Source organism: Schistocerca piceifrons, chromosome 1 (genome assembly GCF_021461385.2).
Source record: "Schistocerca piceifrons isolate TAMUIC-IGC-003096 chromosome 1, iqSchPice1.1, whole genome shotgun sequence".
Classification (NCBI taxonomy): domain Eukaryota; kingdom Metazoa; phylum Arthropoda; class Insecta; order Orthoptera; family Acrididae; genus Schistocerca; species Schistocerca piceifrons.
The window spans coordinates 1423699-1430533 of NC_060138.1; positions in this window are offsets into that span (position 1 = coordinate 1423699).

Sequence of the window (6835 nt, forward strand, 5' to 3'; positions counted from 1 at the left end):
GTGAAGCATCGGAATCTATAACTAGTGTCACAGGAATGGTACAAAACATAGTCAGTAAGAAGAGTCAGTCTTCTTCTCCTTAAGTAGGCATTGTGCCTTTTGTATTTAATACCGATGCATTTTCTGTGTTTCATCGTCAATAAGAAGGTCCAAGGGATACAGTAAACCTGGAGTGAAGCATCGGAATCTATAACTAGTGTCACAGGAATGGTTCAAAACATAGACAGTAAGAAGAGTCAGTCTTCTTGGACTTATGTCGAAATTGTGCCTTTTCTATATAATTCCGATGCAATTTCTGTGATTCATCGTCAATAAGAAGGTCAGAGGGATTCAATAAACCTGAAGTGAAGCATCGGAATCTATAACTAGTGTCACAGGAATGGTTCAAAACAAAGTCAGTAAGAAGAGTCAGTCTTCTTCTCCTTAAGTCGGCATTGTGCCTTTTGTATTTAATTCCGATGCATTTTCTGTGTTTCATCGTCAATAAGAAGGTCCAAGGGATACAGTAAACCTGGAGTGAAGCATCGGAATCTATAACTAGTGTCACAGGAATGGTTCAAAACATAGACAGTAAGAAGAGTCAGTTTTCGTGAACTTAAGCCGGCACTTTGCTTTTTGCATTTACTTCCGATGCAATTTCTGTGTTTCATGGTCAATAAGAAGGTCCAAGGGATACAGCAAACCTGAAGTGAAGCATCGGAATCTACAACTAGTGTTCCAGGAATGGTTCAAAACATAGTCAGTAAGATGAGTCAATCTTCTTGTACTTAAATCGGCATTGTGAATTTTCTATTTAATTCCGATGCAATTTCTGTGTTTCATCGTCAATAAGAAGGTCCAAGGGATACAGTAAACCTCAAGTGAAGCATCGGAATCTATTACTAGTGTCACAGGATTGGTTCAAAAAATGTTTAGTAGGAAGAGTCGGTCTTCATGTACTTAAGTCGGCATTGTGCCTTTTCTATTGAATTCCGATGCAATTTCTGTGTTTCATCGTCAATAAGAATGTCCAAGGGATACAGTAAACCTGAAGTGACGCATCGGAATCTACAACTAGTGTCACAGGATTGGTTAAAAACATAGACAGTAAGAAGAGTCAATCTTCTTGTACTTAAGTCGGCATTGTGCCTTTTCTATTTAAATCCGATGCAATATCTGTGTGTCTTCGTCAATAAGAAGGTCAGAGGGATACAGTAAACCTGTGTCACAGGAATGGTTCAAACATAGTCAGTAACAAGAGTCAGTCTTCTTGTACTTAATTCGGCATTGTGCCTTTTGTATTTAATTCCGATGCAATATCTGTGTTTCATCGTCAATACGTAGGCCCAAGGGATACAGTAAACCTGGAGTGAAGCATCGGAATCTATAACTAGTGTCACAGGAATGGTTCAAACCATAGACAGTAAGAAGAGCCAGTCTTCTTGTACTTAAGTCGGCATTGTGCCTTTTATATTTAATTCCGATGCAATTTCTGTGTTTCATCGTCAATAAGAAGGTCCAGGGGATACAGTAAACCTCAAGTGAATTATCGGAATCTATAACTAGTGTCACTGGACTGGTTCAAAACATAGACAGTAAGAAGAGTAAGTCTTCGTGTACTTAAGTCGGCATTTTGCCTATTGTATTTAATTTCGATGCAATTTCTGTGTTTCATCGTCAATAAGACGGTCCAAGGGATACAGTAAAGCTGAAGTGAAGCATGGAATCCATAACTTGTGTCACAGGAATGGTTCAAAACATAGTCAGTAAGAAGAGTCAGTCTTCTTGTACTTAAGTCGGCATTTTGCATTTCCTATTTAATTCCGATGCGATTTCTGTAATTCATCGTCAATAAGAAGGTCCAAGGGATACAGTAATCCTGGAGTGAAGCATCGGAATCGATAACTAGTCTCACAGGAATGGTTCAAATCATAGACAGTAAGAAGAGTCAGTCTTCCTGTACTTAAGTCGGCACTGTGCCTTTTCTATTTAATTCCGATGCAATTTCTGTGTTTCATCGTCAATAAGAAGGTCCAGGGGATACAGTAAACCTCAAGTGAATTATCGGAATCTATAACTAGTGTCACTGGACTGGTTCAAAACATAGACAGTAAGAAGAGTCAGTCTTCGTGTATTTAAGTCGGCATTTTGCCTTTTGTATTTAATTCCCATGCAATTTCAGTGTTTCATCGTCAATAAGAATGTCCAAGGGATACAGTAAACCTGAAGTGAAGCATCGGAATCTATAACTAGTCTCACTGGAATGGTTCAAATCATAGTCAGCAAGAAGAGTTGGTCTTCATGTACTTAATTCGGTATTGTGCCTTTTGTATTTAATTCGGATGCAATTTCTGTGTTTCATCGTCAATAAGAAGGGACAAAGGATACAGTAAACCTGAAGTGAAGCATCGGAATCTATAACTAGAGTCACAGGAATGGTTCTAAACATAGTCAGTAAGAAGAGTCAGTCTTCTTGTACTTAATTCGGCATTGTGCCTTTTGTATTTAATTCCGATGCAATTTCTGTGTTCCATCGTCAATAAGAAGGTCAAAGGGATACAGTAAGCCTGGAGTGAAGCTTAGGAATCTATAACTAGAGTCACAGTAATGGTTCAAAACAAAGACAGTAAGAAAAGTCAGTCTTCTTGTACTTAAGTCGGCATTATGCCTTTTGTATTTAATTCCGATGCAATTTCTGTGTTTCATCGTCAATACGAAGGTCCAAGGGATACAGCAAACCTGAAGTGAAGCATCGGAATCTATAACTAGTGTCACTGGATTGGTTCAAAATATAGACAGTAAGAAGAGTCAGTCTTCTTGTACTTAAGTCGGCATTGTGCCTTATGTATTTAATTACGATGCAATTTCTGTGATTCATCGTCAATAAGAAGGTCCAAGGGATACAGTAAACCTGAAGTAAAGCATCGGACTCTACAACTAGTGTCACTGGAATGGTTCAAAACGTAGACAGTAAGAAGAGTCAGTCTTCGTGTACTTAAGTCGGCATTTTGACTTTGAATTTAATTCCGATGCAATTTCTGTGTTTCATCGTCAACAAGAAGGTCCAAGGGATACAGTAAACCTGAAGTGAAGCATGGAATCCATAACTTGTGTCACAGGATTGGTTGAAAACATAGTCAGTAAGAAGAGTCAGTCTTCTTGTACTTAAGTCGGCATTGTGCCTTTCCTATTTAATTCCGATGCGATTTCTGTAATTCATCGTCAATAAGAAGGTCCAAGGGATACAGTAATCCTGGAGTGAAGCATCGGAATCGATAACTAGTCTCACAGGAATGGTTCAAATCATAGACAGTAAGAAGAGTCAGTCTTCTTGTACTTAAGTCGGCACTGTGCCTTTTGTATTTAATTCCCATGCAATTTCTGTGTTTCAACGTCAATAAGAATGTCCAAGGGATACAGTAAACCTGCTGTGAAGCATCGGAATCTATAACTAGTGTCACAGGAATGGTTCAAACATAGACAGTAAGATGAGTCAGTCTTTCCTGTACTTAAGTCGGCATTGAGCCTTTTGTATTTAATTCCGATGCAATTTCTGTGTTTCATTGTCAATAAGAAGGTCAGAGGGATACGGTAAACCTGAAGTGAAGTATCGGAATCTACAACTAGGGTCACAGGAATGGTGTAAAACATAGTCAGTAAGAAGAGTCAGTCTTCTTGTACTTATGTCGGCATTGTGCCTTTTATATTTAATTCCGATGCAATTTCTGTGTGACATCGTCAATAAGAAGGTCAGAGGGATACAGTAAACCTGAAATGAAGCATCGGAATCTATAACTTGTGTCACAGGAATGGTTCAAACATAGTCAGTAACAAGAGTCAGTCTTCTTGTACTTAATTCGGCATTGTGCCTTTTGTATTTAATTCCGATGCAATATCTGTGTTTCATCGTCAATACGTAGGCCCAAGGGATACAGTAAACCTGAAGTGAAGCATCGGAATCTATAACCAGTGTCACAGGAATGGTTCAAACCATAGACAGTAAGAAGAGCCAGTCTTCTTGTACTTAAGTCGGCATTGTGCCTTTTATATTTAATTCCGATGCATTTTCTGTGTTTCATCGTCAATAAGAAGGTCCAGGGGATACAGTAAACCTCAAGTGAATTATCGGAATCTATAACTAGTGTCACTGGAATGGTTCAAAACGTAGACAGTAAGAAGAGTCAGTCTTCGTGTACTTAAGTCGGCATTTTGACTTTTGAATTTATTTCCGATGCAATTTCTGTGTTTCATCGTCAACAAGAAGGTCCAAGGGATACAGTAAACCTGAAGTGAAGCATGAAATCCATAACTTGTGTCACAGGAATGGTTGAAAACATAGTCAGTAAGAAGAGTCAGTCTTCTTGTACTTAAGTCGGCATTGTGCCTTTCCTATTTAATTCCGATGCGATTTCTGTAATTCATCGTCAATAAGAAGGTCCAAGGGATACAGTAATCCTGGAGTGAAGCATCGGAATCGATAACTAGTCTCACAGGAATGGTTCAAATCATAGACAGTAAGAAGAGTCAGTCTTCTTGTACTTAAGTCGGCACTGTGCCTTTTGTATTTAATTCCCATGCAATCTCTGTGTTTCATCGTAAATAAGAATGTCCAAGGGATACAGTAAACCTGAAGTGAAGCATGGGAATCTATAACTAGTCTCACTGGAATGGTTCAAATCATAGTCAATAAGAAGAGTCGGTCTTCATGTACTTAAGTTGGTATTGTGCCTTTTGTATTTAATTCGGATGCAATTTCTGTGTTTCATCGTCAATAAGAAGGGACAAAGGATACAGTAAACCTGAAGTGAAGCATCGGAATCTATAAGTAGTGTCACAGGAATGGTTCAAAACATATTCAGTAAGAAGAGTCAGTCTTCTTGCCCTTAAGTCGGCATTGTGCCTTTTGTATTTAATTCCGATGCAATTTCTGAGTTTCATCGTCAATAAGAAGGTCAAGGGATACAATAAACGTGGAGTGTAGCATCGGAATCTATAACTAGTGTCACAGGAATGGTTCAAATAATAAACAGTAATAAGAGTCAGTCTTCGTGTACTTAAGTCGGCATTTTGCCTTTTGTATTTAAATCCGATGTAATTTCTGTGTTTCATCGTCAATAAGAAGGTCAGCGGGATACAGTAAACCTGAAGTGAAGCATCGGAATCCACAACTAGTGTCACAGGAACGGTTCAAAACATAGACAGTAGAAAGAGTCAGTCTTCTTGTACTTAAGTCGGCATTGTGCCTTTTGTATTTTATTCCGATACAATTTCTGTGTTTCATCGTCAATAAGAAGGTGCAAGGTATACAGTAAACCTGAAGTAAATCATCGGAATCTATAACTAGTGTCACAGGAATGGTTCACACAATAATCAGTAAGAAGAGTCAGTTTTCTTATAGTTATGTCGGCATTGTGCCTTTTCTATTTAATTCCGATGCAATTTCTGTGTTTCATCGTCAATAAGAAGGTCCAAGGGATACAGTAAACCTGGAGTGAAGCATCGGAATCTATAACTAGTGTCACAGGAATGGTTCAAAGCACACACAGTAAATAGAGTCATTTTTCGTGTACATAAGTCGGCATTGTGCCTTTTCTATTTATTTCCGATGCAATTTCTGTGTTTCATCGGCAACAAGAAGGACACAGGGATACAGTAAACCTGAAGTGAAGCATCGGAATCTATAACTAGTGTCACAGGAATGGTTCAAAACATAGTCAGTAAGAAGAGTCAGTCTTCTTGTAGTTAAGTCGGCATTGTGCCTTTCGTATTTAATTCCGATGCAATTTCTGTGTTTCACCGTCAATAAGAAGGTCAGAGGGGTATAGTAAACCTGAAGTGAAGCATCGGAATCCATAACTAGTGTCACAGGAATGGTTCAAACGTAGACAGTAAGAAGAGTCAGTCTTTTTGTACTTAAGTCGGCATTGTGCCTTTTGTATTTAATTCCGATGCCATTTCTGTGTTTCATCGTCAATGAGAATGTCAGAGGTATACAGTAAACCTGAAGTGAAGCATCGGACTCTATAACTAGTGTCACAGAAATGGTTCAAAACGTAGACAGTAAGAAGAGTCAGTCTTCTTATACTAAAGTCAGCATTGTGCCTTTTGAATTTAATTCCGATGCAATTTCTGTGTTTCATTGGCAATAAGAAGGTCCAAGGGATACAGTAAACCTGGAGTGAAGCATCGGAATCTATAACTAGTGTCACAGGAATGGTACAAAACATAGTCAGTAAGAAGAGTCAGTCTTCTTGTACTTAAGTCGGCATTGTGCCTTTTCTACTTATTTCCGATGCAATTTCTGTGTTTCATCGTCAATAAGAAGGTCACAGGGATACAGTAAACCTGAAGTGAAGCATCGGAATCTATAACTAGTGTCACAGGAATGATCAAAACATAGACAGTACGAAGAGTCAGTCTTCTTGTACTTATGTCGGCATTGTGGCTTTTGTATTTAATTCCGATGCAATTTCTGTGTTTCATTGGCAATAAGGTCAGAGGGATACAGTAAACCTGAAGTGAAGCATCGGAATCTATAACTTGTGTCACAGGAATGGTACAAAACATAGTCAGTAAGAAGAGTCAGTCTTCTTCTCCTTAAGTCGGCATTGTGCCTTTTGTATTTAATACCGATGCATTTTCTGTGTTTCATCGTCAATAAGAAGGTCCAAGGGATACAGTAAACCTGGAGTGAAGCATCGGAATCTATAACTAGTGTCACAGGAATGGTTCAAAACATAGACAGTAAGAAGAGTCAGTCTTCTTGGACTTATGTCGAAATTGTGCCTTTTCTATATAATTCCGATGCAATTTCTGTGATTCATCGTCAATAAGAAGGTCAGAGGGATTCAATAAA